We start from the raw sequence: 17795 nt of genomic DNA on the forward strand, positions 1-17795 counted from the left end.
GTTTTCTCTCTCTAGTTGCAGGCTCCAGGGCGCACGGGCTCTACAGTTTGCAGCATGTGAGCTCAGTAGTTGTGGCATGCGGGCTTAGTTGCCCTGCCACACATAGGATCTTAGTTCCCTGACCAGGGATCCAACTGTTGTCCCCTGAATTGTAAGGCAGATTCTTTACCACTGGACCACCAGGGAAGTTCCCTGTTCGTTTTTGGTTTTTTTAAGAGCTTATAGACCTATTGTCTACTTTCACAGATTAGTGGTTCTCAAGCTTGGCTGTTCATCAGAATCACCTGGAGGGCTTATTAAACCACAAATTATTGGCAAATCTCCCCCTTCCCAGAGCTTCTGAGTAGGGCTGGGTGTGGGGCCTGAGAATCTGCATTTTGTGCAAGTTCCCTGGTGATGCCAAAGCTGCTGGTCCAGCAACTACAATTTGAGAACTACCACATTAGACTAAAAGGCAGACCTGAGCTTGAACAAAGTAAAAGTTGGAAGGAAGCTCATGGATTACCTAGGCCAAGCTCCTCAGGTGACAGATAGGTGAGCCAGAGAGCCAACCTGCTCAAGGTCAAAGCAGAACAAGGTAGGCAGGTCACTGGCATGTCTGTTACACAGCTTCCCAGCAAGCCCACCTTCCTGAAAACAGGCCCTTTTCGGTGGATTCGGAGGTAAACTCATCATCAAAAATCCAAGGGTATGAAATGCTGTAATGTCTTGGATTTACTTCAGGATTGCAGCGTGGGGAGGGAGGAGGAAGAAGAGACAAAATTGATAAAGTGTTCACAGTCGTTGAACTGGATGAGAGCACACCGAAGCTCAGTATATGGTCTTTCCACTTTTGTAGACGTTTGAAGTTTTCCACTATAAAAGGGTAACGGGAGTCAGTTGGATCAAGATTTGTCATTGCACATCTCCGAGAGGACCTGGGTTCCCACACAGCCCCTGAAATATACTCCCCCCCGCCCCACCAAAGGAATATTTTGGACATCTGTGACATGCCAAGTCTTGGCTGGCCACTAGAGGGAGTCAAACAAAATTAAGGCACAAATTGCTATCCTCAAGAAGCCCAGAATTTGGTGGTGTAAAGAAAATGCAAATTATTGTGTTACAGAGACAAATAAATGGCATAAAAGATAATGAAGAAGGGGCTAAGAGACTGAGAGGACTAAGGCAAGGCTGCATCTTTTCCCACTGTATATCCCTGAAGCAAAACTTTTTGTGCCGTTTTCTAAGGGTGGTCAAGTTTCAGAAATGTGTATTACCATCAATCAGTGATGTTTTATCAAAGTGGAAAGAACATCAAAAGCACAAATAAAAGGAAAAGCCCGAGTCTGCTAGGGTAATAGTTAAATTATAATTTATCCACACAAGAGAATACAAAATTGTAATTTAAAATGACAGTATTGTTTTGCGGTTCCAACATGGCGGAGGTGATGGTGGAGACTCTCGGCTCCAACGGGGCTTTCGACAAGGGATTTATCAAAGATGTTCATGAAGACTCCCTCACAGTTGTGTTTGTTTGTTTTTTTAAGATGTTGGGGGTAGGAGTTTATTAATTAATTTATTTTTTTTGTTGTTGTGTTGGGTCTTCGTTTCTGTTCGAGGGCTTTCTCTAGTTGTGGTGAGCGGGGGCCACTCTTCATCACGGTGCACGGGCCTCTCACAATTGCGGCCTCTCTTGTTGCGGAGCACAGGCTCCAGACGTGCAGGCTCAGTAGTTGTGGCTCACGGGCCTAGTTGCTCCACGGCATGTGGAATCCTCGCAGACCAGGGCTCGAACCCGTGTCCCCTGCATTAGCAGGCAGATTCTCAACCACTGCGCCACCAGGGAAGCCCTCACAGTTGTTTTTGAGAACCACTGGCAACCGGAACGCCAGGTTCCATTTAATGAAGTTAGATCACCACAACCACCTGATATTAAAAAAAGAAATTATTGGGGCTTCCCTGGTGGCGCAGTGGTTGAGAGTCCACCTGCCGATGCAGGGGACTCGGGTTTGTGCCCTGGTCCGGGAAGATCCCACATGCCACGGAGTGGCTGGGCCCATGAGCCATGGCCGCTGAGCCTGCGCGTCCGGAGCCTGTGCTCCGCAACGGCAGTGAGAGGCCCGCATACGGCAAAAAAAGAAATAAAGAAATTAGTGAAGGAGATGAAGTACAGGTGTATTCAAGAGCAAATGATCAAGAACCATGCGGATGGTGGTTGGCTAAACTTCAAATGATGAAAGGAGAATTTTATGTCATTCAATATGCTGCTTGTGATGCCACTTACAATGAAATGGTCCCATCTGAATGACTTCGGCCTGTCAATCAAAATAAAACTGTCAAAAAATACCTTCTTTAAATGCACAGTGGATGTTCCTGAGGATTTGAGAGAGCCGTGTGCTAGTGAAAATGCACATAAAGATTTTAAGAAAGCAGTAGGAGCAGGCAGAATTGTTTACCATCCAGAAACCACACAGCTAATGATACTGTCTGCCAGTGAAGCAACTGTGAAGAGGGTAAATATTTTGACTGAGATGCATTTGCAAAGTATTCATACGAAGTTGATGTTTATGTCCAGAAATGAAGAGGCCACTAAGCACAAAACAACTTGCAGCAGCTCTTCATGAGGAATTTGTTGTGAGAGAAGATTGGATGGGCCTGCCAATAGGAACACGTGGCAGTAACATACAGCAAGCTAGAAAGGCTCCTGGAGTTACAGCTATTGAGCTAGATGAAGATACTGGAACATTTAAAATCTACGGAGAGAGTGCTGATGCTCTAAAAAGGGCTAGAGGTTTTTTGGAATTTGTGGAGGATTTTATTCAGGTTCCTAGGAATCTTGTTGCAGCATCAAGGGTGGAGTTGCTGCTTGAGCTTCACTGTGCTAACCTGAAGGTTGCTTTTATATGCTGCTGCTAGGGCTGCTCAGAGAAGACACACATCATGTGAATTCCCTGTCCTACTCTTTTGCGTTTTTCTTTTTACCTGTTCAGTTGCTGCTGCTTTTAAATTTAGGGTTATGGGGCAAGGAGGTGTGAAAACCCTCTAACAGTGTCTGCTGTGTTGACCGGCTTATTGCTGCCATTGCTCCCTTATTTATTCCCCTCCCCCCTTATTTATTCTTCATTGGGAACTGTTCTCTCAAGCATGCAATAGAAGAAACTTACATGTTAACCTCTTTTGACCAAAATTAATTTATTGTGGAAATAGATTGCTGATAGAGTATAAAATTTTAATTAATTGAGGATTTGGACTTAACAAATAAGATGTTGCTGTTAACTTAGGATACATCTATTCCATATAGTGATAGTTACCTGAACATCTACTTCTGTTACCAGGTAACATGACCCAGTATTGCTTTGTTACTTTATGGGTGTCTGTTTGCTTTATAACAAGTGAGTTCCTAAGGGGAAGAGCATCTTCATGTCCTCCTTTTACTTTCTCCTCTAATTACCGGATACTCAATAACTGCTATTTGACAGATTTACAAGTTAAGTGTGGAGAAGGTAAATAATTTGAATTTTATGTCATTTTACAGTAGTTCATATCTAGGAAGACAGCAAACCATATACATGTTGTATGTAGTTGTACAGTTCTGCAGTACTTTAAAAACTTACAGGTGTAAAATGTAATACTTGTTAAATGTCAACTTTTTATTTCGGTGAAGAGAATATTCATTTTAGAAGAATCTTCAAGTCACAGGTGTGTTTTGAACAAATAGGAACTTGAAAATAAAAGCCAGATTGATGACTCTGTTAGTTGTTTGAATAATAATATATGTAACATGTCATAACTGTAAACAAATTGATGCAATTAATGCCAAAGTAAAAGTTTTCTTTTTGCCTTCAAAAAAAACAATATCACTGAAATAATAAGTATATTCATAATACAACTTTTATATTTAAAAGATACAAAATGACATATATTTTATATATATATAATTTTGGCCAATGTTTAGAAGCATATAGAACTTAATTTTAAGACCAGAAAAAACATGCCAAAGTATTAACAGTAATTATATCTGGATCATAGATTTCCAGTTTTCCTTTTTTTAACTCTTCTGCAAGTTTTTAAATTTTATGTCACAGATATAACTTCTACAACAGTCTTCCTCATTCTGTTGTTTTTGTTTTTAAGGGCAATTAGCTTTAAAGTACTATAATTTATCTGTATATTCAGAAACTGAACCAAAAAGACAAGCGTGCCCATTAAGTAGTGTACAAACTGCAGAGATTAACTGGAATCTTTTGAAGGGATTAGAGGTCTATGGACCCTCAGGAATGGCCAGATCAGGGCTCCATGAGCTGCCCTCGGCCAGCCCCAATGGTCAGTTACTCCCACAAAAGCCCTACAGGCTTCCTAGGGGAAACAGAACAGGACCACTGAAGCATGCTGGACAGGGAAATGTGGATTATTAAAAGCAAGCTCCCTTTACCCACTTAATGCATGAAGGGTCCATATCACAGCCTTTGTTTAAATGTCCTGGTCCCGCTCATTTATGAGCACTGTGCTTGGGCATGGCACAGGGTGCAGGGGGTCTGCCTCTCTCTTTAAGTTATAGTCTATCTTCTTTTCATTCTGAATGAATGAACATTTTATTAGCTCTACTTTGAGATTGCCTCTGAACACTCTGGAATCACTAAATAATTCAAATGTTGAATCCACAAACTAGACACGATTTTCTTAAAAAGGGGTTTTCTGATGTCAAATAAAATGGTAGTAGTAGAATGAACATCTGTAATGCCATAGGACTTGTCACTTGCTTACTAAATGAACCAACTTTATACTAAGCATAGAAACCTTTAGACAGGCTCTACATTATAAACTCTCCTATTAAAAATGACAAGACAAAAATACAGATATTAAAGTGTAGCTTCAAATTACCCACCCACTAAAAGATTACATGTATTGGTGCAAGTGGCTATTTTCACTGATTAAAAACATCTTAAACCACAAATAAACCGTTTGTTAATCAATAACAAGAAAGGCTAGGATGGAATTTCAACTTCAACCTGAACTTACTTCTTATTCTTTAAAGAATATTTGTTCCAGAAAACACTAATTCTAAAAGATACATGCACCCAATGTTCATAGCAGCATTAGTTACAATAGCCAAGACATGGAAGCAACCTAAGTGTCCATCAACAGATGAATAGATAAAGAAGATGTGGTATACACACACACACACACACACACACACACACACACACACACACACACGATGGAGTACTACTCACCCACAAAAAAGAATGAAATTTTGCCATTTGCAGTAACATGGATGGACTTGGAGGGTGTTATGCTAAGTGAAATAAGTCAGACAGAGAAAGACAAATACTGTATGATATCAGTTATATGTGGACTCTAAAAAAATACAACAAACCAGTGAATATAACAAACAAGAAGCAGACTCACAGATATAGAAAACAAACTAGTGGTTACCAGTAGGGAGAGTCGTGGGGGGAGGGGCACAATAGGGGTAGGGGATTAAGAGATACAAACTATTAGGTATAAAATAAGCTACAAGGATATATTGCACAACTCAGGGAATATACCCAATATTTTATAATAACTATAAATGAAGTATAACCTTTAAAAATTATGAATCAACACATTGTACACCTGTAACACATAATATTGTACATCAACTATGCTTAAAAAAAAAATTGCCTCAGCATGAACAGCAGACCACCTCATCCACTGCTGTGGGGATGGAAAATGTCACAGATCACAATGCAAACTTTAAATGAACCAGATTTCAGTATGAACAGACTTGTAGAAACATCTCCTCACCTGTGTTTCATTTAATTGTTTCTCATTTTTAATCTGATTTTTGTTTCCTAGAAACAAACTTTCCTGAGCAAACCCAAAAACAGTACTCTCGAAGCAATGGATTGCATATAAGGAATTCTTCAAATCGGCCCAGAGATTTAAGACATTCTAAGACAGGGGTAGGAGTCTAATTGGCCTTTAAAACTTCCAGTAGTGTTTTCCTACAAAGTGCTGCAAACCAGGTGACATTAAAACAACGCTTTAGGTAAGATGAAGCTCAGAACCGTCCCAGACCTCCACCTTTCCCCATGTCTAACACGCAGTGTTAATCGGAGAAATTAAAATGCTCTCGCTAGGAATAAAAGTTTTTATCAAGTTAAAATGCACATATTGTTTAAAACAGATACTAAAAAAATCTTCCAAGTCCTGAGTAACACTTACCTCTATAATAAAACTTTCTTAAAGAAAAGCTTCAGTATACAAATTAAGTAGTTCCTCTTTTTTTTTTTTTTTTTTTTTGCTGGTCTTCATGACCAGGGATCAAAAGAGGCTGACAGCAAAATGGCCCAACAGCCTTCTCCATGAATGGCCATCATCGCCTCCACCCCGCCTGGCGCCCTGGCGGCCACACACACACACACACACACACACACCTTCTTGGACTTCAGGGAAGCAGCCTTTGTTCCCAAGACCCAAAACTGGGATCCAGCTACTAAGCCTCCTCCTCCCCCGAACCAGCCTTCCCAAGGGTCGGAGCCCCTCAGAGACAGTTCCAGGGCGGTTCTGGAAAGAAGCCCCATTTTCCCCCGTGTTCCAAGTGCTGGGGCGTTGGGGCCGCCACCGCCGGCTCCGGCTTCTCTAAACAGACATGGACACGCATGCACGCACGCGTGCACACCCTCAAAACAGTGATTATTGCCATCATTGCCATTTTTATTAGCTCTCACCTACGGAGCGCTCACCATGGGCCAAGCGCTCAGGGCGCGCTCTAAGTCCATCTAAGTCCAACTCTGCCGGCCCCTCTTTTTCTCTCTCACACTCTCACACACACACACTCCCACGCGCGCACGCACACGAGGCAGCGGCACCCACACCCCCACGCGCCATCGAGGCTGAACCCCGACACTTCCGTAGCCTCCCGGCGGGTCCCTACCGAAAAGGTACCCACGTCCGCCCGCGCGCTCCCCGGGCCGCGCGCTGCGCTTCGAGACGTTCCCCCGGCGCGCCGGGCGGCCGCTCCTACCTCGGCCCTTTGTCCTCGCGCCGCCGCGGCCCCGCTCCGGTGCGCCCGCCGCCGTCGGAGGGCCGGCCCAGCCGCCCGCGCGCTCACTCCCTCAGCTCCCGGGCTCGGCCGGCCGGGGGGCGCGCGGCAAAGCCCGGATCTGCGGAGCGCGGAGCGCGGCCCGCGCCCGGGACTGACCCCTGACCCCAGCCGCCCACTGCAGTCCGCTTCTCCGGGTCTTCCGGCAGACCGCGGAGAAGGGCCGGCGGTGGGCTCGGCCGGCCCGGGACCCTGCTGGGGAAGGGTCGCGGCGAGGGCGGCGCCGGGGCCGGACCGGGCGGCGTCGGGCGAGGGGAGGAGGCTCGAGGGCCGGAGCCGAGCCCCGCGCCCGCCCGCCGGCCTGGGTTTTCGCGCCGCGTGCCCGGCCCCCTCTCCCTGCCCCTGCGCCCCGCCTCGCCAAAGTCCGACCTCCTCACCCGGAGGGCGCGGCACCGGCCTCGGGGCGCCGCCTGCTCTCGGGAAACGTCGCTCTCTTCTCTGATCTCCCCGAGGGATTCCTCCCACAGCGTCCCCGTCCCGCCCCCCGGCACACCTCCCCACCTTCCCGCAGGGCCACGCGGGGAGCCCCTCCAGCCAACGGAGACTCAGCGGGCAAGGGAGTCTGGACAGACGTTGGAAGAACCCTCGGAGAACAGAGGTCATTTTGTCGCTTGGGACGCAGACGCCCAGAGGGGACAAGGCAGGTCTGCGAGGCAGCAGGAGCGCAGCCCAGGCTTCCCAAAGGCTCCACGCCAAGGGCCCCGGCACGCCCACCCCTGGACGCCCGGGCTGAGCCCTGTGGAGGGCCGCGTCGGCGGGGCGCCCTTCTCCGGCCCCCAGCGGACCGGCTCAAGCAAGGCAGGATAGGGGGACCCGGGTCCCCAGCAGCCGGGGTCGGCCAGTGGCCCACCAGGGAGCCTGTCTGAGGCCAACAGAGGAGAAAGATTCTGGAACGGTGGGCACCTGCGGGGGGAACCCAGCCAACTCTCCCTGGCCCCCGTGTCGGGAAGAATCCGTGAGGAACGGAACGAACCAAAGAATCTCCGATGAATCTTTGCAGACCTCGCAGGAGGCTGCTGCAGAGGTAGAGCGAGCAGCAGTGAGCACAGGGCAGGAGTATTTCTTTTTTTTAAGCAAGAGAGGAGCCCCTGTGATTTCAGGAACCTGCGGGGCGCAGAGCTGGAATCGGGCGACCAGCCCGGCACCCTCACCGCCACTCACCCCCCTGACTCGCATTGTGGCCTTGGGCCAGTCTGACAGTGTCCTTGAGGATGGGGGAGACAGTCACAGTTCAGTGAGCTGGGCGGTTAAATGAGGAAATGAGGGAATGAGGGTCTGGCCCCCAGCAAGTGCCAGCACACAACAGGTCCTGGGTAAAAACGTTGCCTGAATCAATCTCCGTAGAATTCCTGGACTCTGATTGGCAGTACCATCATTTTCCTTTTCTTATAATGAAATATTTCAAACGCACACAAGAGACAGTAACTTCACGAGCCCCTCTCTGTGTGCCCAAGAACCAGCCAGTCCTAACCTCTTGCCATACTTACTTCGGATATTCATGTAGGAAATAAATATCACGATACAGTTAAAGCCCCCGGAAAGCCCTCCCTGATCCCAATTCTTCCCCCCACCACCGCCCGCCCACAACCCCCAGTACTTTCCTAAAACATCCCATCAATGTTTTCATACTATTACTACATATGCGTGTGTTCGTTACTACATATGCCTGAGTTGAACTACAGCATGTTTTCCAATATTGCCACTTTCTGTGTGTTATCATATTCTGTGTTTTGTTCTGTAACCCAATCATTTGTTCTATGTTGTTTTGCTCAATATGATGTTTGTAAGAGCCATCTCATCATACATATAGCCCTAGGTTATTCATCTTAACTGCTAAATAGTATTCCATTGTATGAATGGCACAACTTGTACAGACATTCTTCTGTTGATGGAGCTTTGAGTTGATTTGTTTTTCATGATTAGAAACAAGACGGCAGTGAACATTCTTGACTGAATTTGTGTTTCTAGGGAATACACAGTTTTTCAACCACTCCAGTAAACACATGTACAGAATAGCTGTGTTGAATTCACATTTACCAATACGTTGGTTCTATGGTTTAGATTACTTACTGCAATTGCTAGACCAATAATCACTGTACTTACTTTTTTTTCCCTTACATTTTGACAGCTTACACTTTATCAAGCAAATAAAATCCTACAGAACAGGGTCAGCAAACTTTTTCTTAAAGGTTTAAAAGAAATATTTTAGGCTTTGCCAGCCAAGAGGCAAAACCACACTATTCGATTATAAAAGAACTTATATAACCATTTAAAGTATAAATGTATAACCATTTATATTAAAGTATAAATATTTCTAAAAATATGAAAACTATTCTTACCTCATGGGCCATAAAAAAGGGTACCCCCACTCCAAGAAAAAAAAAACTAGCTGAACAGATTTGGCCCATGGGCCATAGTTAGCCCGTTATATGAAAGTCATTCCAAAAATTAATTCCTTTCCTTGAAACCCAACATTAAAAAGGAAGTCACTTTTAATAAAGACAAAAATATAATTTGATTCACCAGAAGAATCAAAGTGAATATGTGGTTCCTGCTAGGGAAAAATTCTTAGGAAGCTGTCCCGTGCCTTAGCTAATTGATACAGTGACTTTGGGAAAAACATTTAATCCCATTTTTTAATCTATAATAAATTTTAGAAATGCACAGACTCCTATCAATTAAGAATTAATAAGACAAGAAATGAAATTCAGTGAAAAAGTTGTGTATTATTTTCCTGCTTGATGAATCATCTCTCTGCTCCCAGTTCATTGATTTAAACACCAGCATGCAAATACGAATGATTAGCTTTTTTCTTCCTGAACTGAACCTGACCCACTCATTTTATGTCTTTACTGAACTTGAACCAAACCTTGAAAAAGTAATTTCAAGATATTTTCTTTAAGTGAGGGGAATCAAGCTAGTTTAAAATGTTGTTGACAAACATGGGACTGAACTAAAAAACTGTGGTGGCCAACCTCAGACCCACAAAGGAGCTGTCAATCTCTAAGTGCATTCAGTAAGCAGGGTTCGCAGAGGCCATGGGGTCAGAAAGGCAATTAGACACGGCTTCTGGGCACATTTGCTTCTTTGACCAGCATTATCCTAAAGAAGCACATGCATGTACTTCTCCTCACACGCTTACACACACACATCCTCACACATACGTCCCCCCCTTACACGTCTAGGCATGTGCTGCGCACATGTATTCCTTACACACATATCTGCCTCCTTAAATGCACACACACTTCAAACATACATGTGACTCTTCTTCACATACATACACGTTTCCTTCTCACACGTTTCTCTCCACCGACAAACACTGAATGTCTCTCTCTCTCACACACACACACTCACACACACACCTTGTCACGCAAACATTTCTCCCCTTGGTACATACATTCTGCTTACACCCATATTTCTCTTTCTTGCAAATCCAACTCTTCTCATACCTTTTTCTTTCTAACATACACACATTTTCACATGACTACACCCAGACACAAACTCATCCTCTCACACGCTTTCATTTTTATGTATATTTGTTTATCTCATCACACATACCAGTAGATACGCCATCTCCTTCCTCTGTGCCTGAGCAAAACAGCTTCCCCTTTTCACATCCATCCCAGCACCCAATTAAAATGCGGTAGAGTGGAATGGGCTGAAGCCTTTAAAAGCTCCCATTTGTGCGTGTCAAGCAGTGTAGAGTCATTTGTTATCAGCGTACCGCTTGCTTCCATGTGAAGATGGTTTCTGAATGGCTTAAGGGTACTTCAAGTTTATTTGCTTATAGTAAGTATCTCTAAACTATAACCCAGTTTCTGTTATTAGCTATCACTTTCTGGGGAGGAAATGTTTCTCTAGCCTAGTAAATGCTTGAACCCAGCTTACTTAAATTCTCCCAGAATGTGAGTGGGTAGGTATATTGGTTTGCTCAGGCTGCCATAACAAAGCACCACAGGCTGGTGGGCTTAAACAACAGAAATGTATCATCCATAGTTCTGGAGGCTAGAAGCCCCAGATCAAGGCGTCAGGGGGTTGGTTCCTTCTGAAGGCTGCGAGGGAAGGATCTGTCTGTCCCAGGCCTTTCTCTTCGACTTGCATGCCTGTCTTCTCCCTGTCTCTTCACATCCTCTTCCCTCTCTGTGTGTCAGTGTCCAAAATTTCCTTTCTTATAAAGACACCCGTCATATTGGATTAGGGCCCACCTCAGCGACCTCATTTTAGTTTGATTGCCTCTGTAGAGACCCTCTCCCCAAATAAGGTCACAGTCTGAGGTGCTGGGGGTTGGAACTTCAATGTATGAATGTGGAAGGAAGCAGGGGTGGGGAACACAAATCAACCCCTAACTGTAGGACTTGACTTGTTTCTACAGGTGCTTCAGACCAGAGATACTAAACTTCACCTGGATCACTAATACATCTGAGGTCTAGATGTGCCACATCCTCGTTTGAAACTTTAAATTCAACTCCAAGTGCATTCCACTCTACTTCACTCCCCCTGCATATCACCGGGAATACTGACCACCCCAAATTCAGCGGCCCTACTCAATGCGCTCCCTAAGGTGAAACTGCTCCACCTGGTGGAGAGTTAAGATGCTACACTTCAGCAAACGGTAAGTCGGCTGGTAAGTCGGCTTGTAACCAGGCTGCCAGCATCGCATTGTCTGGTATCAAATATTAGATAAACAAAGGAGAGAGTGAGAGGGGCAAAACAAATTTGGTGCAACTGATGTATTCCCTGGGGGTAGTGCGTGGGAGGTGAACATTTAAGTAGGACACATTTAACAATCAGTAACACATTAGCAAACAAACTAAATTGTGCTTGTATAATTGTAACACATTAGCAAACAAACTAAATTGTGCTTGTATAATTGTGCATGTATATTCCACTTTATTCAAGTGGAATAAAATGTAGCAGTTCAACTTTAAAGGCCAAGTGAAAATTGACTTACCATATTTTTCCCACCTTGCTAAAGGGGAGGTAAATTGATTCAACTTCTTTAAAGGATAATTTGACCATATCTATTAAAGTCACTTCTGGCCTCGTAATTCACTGCTAGCCACTTATTTTTTTGATATACACATACCTGGGTGAAAGGTAGGCTGAATGAGATTGTTCTATGTTTGGTGTTGTTTATGGTTGCAAAATATTGGAAATAACCCAAGTGTCCAGACTTGGAGAGGGCATGGGTGATTTATGGTACATACACACAATGCAATACTGTGTAGACATAAAAAAGAGTGAGAAAAACTTTTATTGCACTGTTAGGGAACAATCTGCAAGATATTTTGCTAGGTTAAAAAAATCGAGAAATAGTATGATTATTAGTGTGCAAACAAGGCTTGGGGAAATAACATAGAGTACTATTTGTGCATAAAATATCTCTGCAAGAATCCATACAAAACCAGTGCAATGTGAGCTTCAAAGAGAGGACTTTAGACTTCACTGCTGAGAGACAAGCGTGGGAGGGACATTTTTCACTGTTTACTCTGGTACCTTTTGAATTTTGAGCCATATAAATGAGCCTCTTCAAAAAATTAACAGTTTTCTTGTTTAATTTTCATTGTCCAAAATTTCTCAGCAGTCTAATGATATTTTTGTACTTTGGTATCAGAAGTCTGAAACCAACGTGGTTCATCCTCCAATATTTGGCAACTTTCTTTTCCTTTAGGGGAAGGTATTATAATTTATCTTTTTCATTATAAAAATGATGTGTAACTACCTAACAAAGAAAACAAAAGGTTTCAAGTTTGCTGATTGTAAGTCTTCTTTCCACACAATTAATACAAATGGATTTTATAATAGCACAATTAATAATACAATAACACAATTAATAAAATGGATTTTCTTTTCCCAAAATGAAACTAACGTAAACCTACAATATTTAAGAAATACTAAGAACATTAGTATCATTCATCATAAAATTCAGTCGGAGGAAAAATAAAAGTTGCTAAACTTATCAATAATCTGATAATGCTGAATTAAAACAAAATCCAGCGTTAAGGTGTGCTTCAAAGATTTAAGACAGACTATTACCTCTATAATTTGGGTTGTCATGTTTTGCTTTAGAATTTACATTTTGAAGTCAACATAGTAAAGAGTTAATTTTTTTTCAAATGCTATTTATTTATAATGTAATGTGTCTATGGATGGTGAAAGGTTACTGGGGGGCATCAGTCCAGGTTGTGGGGCTCATCAGACAACACGTGGGAAGGAGGCTGGGGCGCTAGCCTCATCTGGGGGTTCAGAGAAGCCTTTCGGGGGGGGGAATGTGCAAAATAAGGATGAGGCATTTGCTAGGGGAGGCGTCAAAGGGTTAACGTTCCAGCAAAGAAAACAAGATGTGAGAAGACCCAGCAGTGAGGGAAAGCTTTTGAGGAATTGAATGAAGATTAATGTGACTGAGAGAAAGTGATGCATCCAATGGCTCTGATAGGTGGCAGGGGCCCCTGAGTGCCCTCCCTCTGAAAGTGTGATGCGGGAGACAGCCAGGCAGGCAAGTGACCAGTGCCCAGGGGAAACTACTAACCTGGAGCATAATACAGACAAAGTACACTGACAGCTTTTAAGCAGAGGAGTGATGAGATCAGACCCACGCTTTAGAAAGATTTCTCCTGCAATGAAAGGTCAACAGCCACCCCCCAAAAGGCAGTTGTTTAATTTGACAGTGATAGTATAGAGTCCCTTGTAAATGGCAGGACAGGCGAATGAATTAGGAAGCAGTTAAAATAGTCCAGGAACAATGACAATGAGGGCAGTCGTGGGGCAGTGGGAATCCGGAGGAGGGAAAGGCTGAAACCCTTTGGGGGGCTGCAACTGACAAGCCCCTGTGCCCATCCTCCCTCCCCCTTGTGGCTTCCTCATTGGAGTTCACCCAGGCGTACAGCAATAGCTCATCTTTCCCACAGCTCTTTTTTGACAGGCTTTCATGGGGATTTGCCCTTGTGGGTGTATTTAACTGCAGGCTTACTTTTTTGTTTCCTTTTCTGAAGCAGGAGGCAAATACTGTTGCTAAGTGGAGAGACTGAATCCGTGCATCTGGACCAATGACAACTTTCGTGGGCTAGCATCTTCTTGGGAGCTCTCTGCAAAGCTTGTCAAGCTCTGAACAAAACCTCAGAACAAAGAGTCAGCCACCCGCCTTTGTCCCATTTGATGTCATTTTAGAACCATTTTTAGTCACTGGGGTAGGGAGCTTTGAGACTTGGTGAGAAACAGCCCCTGTGAAGCTAGGAAGTTTGTGTTACCACTGAAGATGGATTCAATGCACCAGGGATTTGACGTCCATTGTCTCTAATACAGCAGAATTGGAGGTATGTTTACCCTCAGTTTACAAACAGAGAAACTGAGGATCCTAAGGGTTAAGACGCTTGCCAGTGAGGCTAATAAGGGTGGATGCAGCACTCGCTCCAGTCCAGGTCTGTCTGTTCCTTCCTCCACGCCACCTCTCCTTTCTGCATCCGTCCGTCTCTATGACACTCCTTTCCCGCCAAGTGTTTGTCCTCGTGCCTCGTCACCTTCCTAAAAAGGGTACTGACCTAGAAAGTAAAAGACCAGAATTTGGATTGCAGCTCTGCTAGAAACCATCTTTTTATTATTATTAATGAAAACTGTTTAAATTCTATAGTGCTTTACAGTTTTCAAAAGGTTCACACACATGACTTCCCAGAGTCCCATAATAACCCTTTTTTAATCCTCTACCCTATACTGCCCCTCCCCGCTCCCCACTGGTAGCTACTAGTTTGTTCTCCGTATCTGAGTCTGCTTCTTGTTTGTTATATTCACTAGTTTGCTGTATTGTTTAGATTCCACATATAACTGATATCATACAGTCTTTGTCTTTCTCTTTCTGACTTACTTCACTTAGTATGATCATCTCGAGGTCCATCTACGTTGCTGCAAATGGCAATATTTCATTATGTTTATGGCTGAGTAGTATTCCATTGTGCATGTGTGTGTGTATATATATATACATGTACATATCCACAGCACCTTCTTTATCTATTCATCTGTTGATGGACACGTAGGTTGCTTCCATACCTTAGCAACTGTAAATAAAACCGCTCTGAACATTGGGGTGCTTGCACCTTTTTGAATTAGTGTTGTCATTTTTTTCAGATATATACCCAGGAGTGGAATCGCTGGGTCATACTTACTGAGTGCCTGGTATGTCTACCAAATCTCCACTTCTACCATCTCCCCTGACTCTCAGCAGATGACCTTGGCTTCAACAGAGCATGAACTCCTTCAACTTCCTGCTAAAAATACCTTACAAGGCTGTCTGCCTCTGTCCTTACACGTTCCTCCTGTCACCGTGGCGGTGGAGCCCTCCTCTTGTTTCCAGTTTCCTGGAATCCCTGACAGCATTCTCAGGGTTATCCCCTTTCTCTGTTGCATCTTCAAGCTTTCCCTTTCTACTAGCTCCTTCTCATAGACATGAAAAAACTTAGGTCTCTGCTATCTTAAAAAAGTAAAAGGTGGGGTGGTGGAGAGGAAGGAAACAAAGTAGGAAAGAATGAATAAAAGAGAAAAGAGAAGAAATGAAGGGAGGGAGGGAGGGAGGAAGGAAGGAAGGAAGGAAAGAAGGAAGGAAGGGAGGGAGGGAAGACAGAAAACATCCCTTCTTTTTTTTTCTTTGCGGTACTCAGGCCTCTCACTGCTGTGGCCTCTCCCGTTGAGCACAGGGTGCGGACGCGCAAGCCCAGCGGCCATGGCTCACGGGCCCAGCGGCTCCACGGCATGTGGGATCCTCCCGGACCGGGGCACGAACCCGTGTCCTCTGCACCGGCAGGCGGACTCTCAACCATTGCGCCACCAGGGAAGCCCAACAGCCATCCCTTCTTTTAACCTCTAAGGCATCATAGCCTAGATTCACTTTCTATTTCCCTAGCGGCTCCCTTTTAATTACCTTTGTTGTTGCGTAGTTTAAAAACAAAAGCAGAACTGCTTACTGTAGACAATGTGACAGTATCTGCCGGCCCTTTCATACTGGCCGCCCTCTGGTCCTGCCCCATCTTGCCCTTACTCCTGCCCTTGTCAAATCTCACCTGTCCCTGGACTTCAAGTACCCGACGCGCCACCTCGGGTCCAAGTCTTCCCTTAAACTTCATCAACCCCCAAGCTCTGTTCCTTCTCCATCTATCTTCTAGCTCTTGAATCTGTCCTTTGCTCTCCACTTTCACCGGCGCTGCCCAGTTCTGGCCACCGTCAGCTGTCCTTTCGGTGACCGACAGCCTCCTAACCATTCTCCTTGCCCCCCATTTGGCCTCTCCTGTCGTTGAAGATCTGAGAACGCCTATGCCGGCGGGAGAGGTAGATGCAGAAAGCTGTAACGCCTAGCAAGTCGTAGGTTAGAGTGGCGACCATTGGATTTGCTCCAAGCCCCCAATCCCACAACACTGCATTAGAAAAGTTAACTTGGCTTCAATTTAGCTGGTTTATCATCCCTTGGAGAGGGGATGAGGATCAGTCTCCTCACCTGGGAAAGAAGGGGTTGGGCTAGACCAGTGCCTGGCAGAGTACACCCAAATCCTCGGAGTTTCTGATTCTCTAGGGTTTGGGGTAGACCCAGAAAGTTTGCATTCCTAACAAGCTCGCTGCTGATGGCAATGCTGAGGTCCACAGACCACACGTAGAATCTCACCAGACTAGGTGATACCATAGTTTTGTATCTTCACCCATGCTATCCAATATGGTAGCCACTAGTTACCTGGCTATTAAAATTCAAGTTAAATGAAAATAAATGAAAATTCAGTTCCTTGCTAGCCACACTTCAAGTGCTCAACAGCTACACGTGGCTAGTGGCTACCATATTGGACAGTGTAAAACATTTCCATTATTCCCTATTGGACATGGCCATTTCCTCACAGATTTCTGGGGAAGAAATTTTACTGTAGAAGGAAGGTAAAATATCCCTTGACAAATAAGGCCTCTCAGCATTCCTCCAGCACACCTGGACCTTCGGCCTATATCTCAGCCCTAATTCTAAAGTCTCAAAGCCCACACCCTATTTTGCCCTAACACCATTTTGCCCCAAGAAAAACACACAAAAACAGGACTGGAAATGGAAATACTAGAATTTCTGTGCTGGGAACTGTGTCTGTGCACCACAGTAGGACTTGATGGACAAAGCTAAGGATTTGGTGGCTGAAGTCCTGTATTTGAGCCACCTGAGGAGGTGGCCTTGAGCAAGTCACTTCTCTGAGCCTCTGTATCCTCATCTGTAAAGTATTCTAGAAATATCTACCTCACAGGAAGATGTGTGAAAAAGCACCTGTGACTTACACCAAGTCCAGTTATTTTTTTTTCTTCCTTCTCTGCGCTTCCATAGCATGTTATACACATTCTAAGTTAGTACTTACGCATTCTGGTTACGTGGGGGCCACTGGAGCACAAGGTAAGGACCCCTCAGACTTAGTTCTCTCCTCAGCACATAGTCCTGCCAGGCACAGGCTCAAAAAATGTGCGAATGATTAAGTCTCAGGGTAAAGCCAAGTCACAGGTATTATAAGTGTCTGGAGGGCAGGGTCACGGGCCTGACTCTCTATAGCTGTGCTCATGCTCCGTCTTCAGCCTGCAGCGCCCGCCAACACCACCCCTGCCCCCAGACTCACCCACCTTCACTCCCCCAACCCCACCTCTGGCTCTAGAAAATCTAGTCACCATTCAAGAATCTTCCCAAGGATCCACATACTAAATCAATCAGCTATGAGGTCAAATCCTGCCTCTG

The 17795-nt window shown here is 44.7% G+C and overlaps 1 pseudogene across 1 annotated transcript; it reads left to right on the forward strand.

The window, feature by feature from the left end:
- The first annotated feature begins 1415 nt into the window (after positions 1-1415).
- LOC307064260 lies at positions 1416-7873 on the forward strand (annotated as a pseudogene). The gene is made up of 5 exons: positions 1416-1505; positions 1839-1941; positions 2127-2871; positions 6880-7027; positions 7191-7873. The product of its transcript is annotated as an uncharacterized misc_RNA (transcript).
- The last annotated feature ends 9922 nt before the right edge of the window (positions 7874-17795 follow it).

Source organism: Hyperoodon ampullatus (assembly GCF_949752795.1).
Source record: "Hyperoodon ampullatus genome assembly, chromosome: 15".
Lineage (NCBI taxonomy): Eukaryota > Metazoa > Chordata > Mammalia > Artiodactyla > Ziphiidae > Hyperoodon > Hyperoodon ampullatus.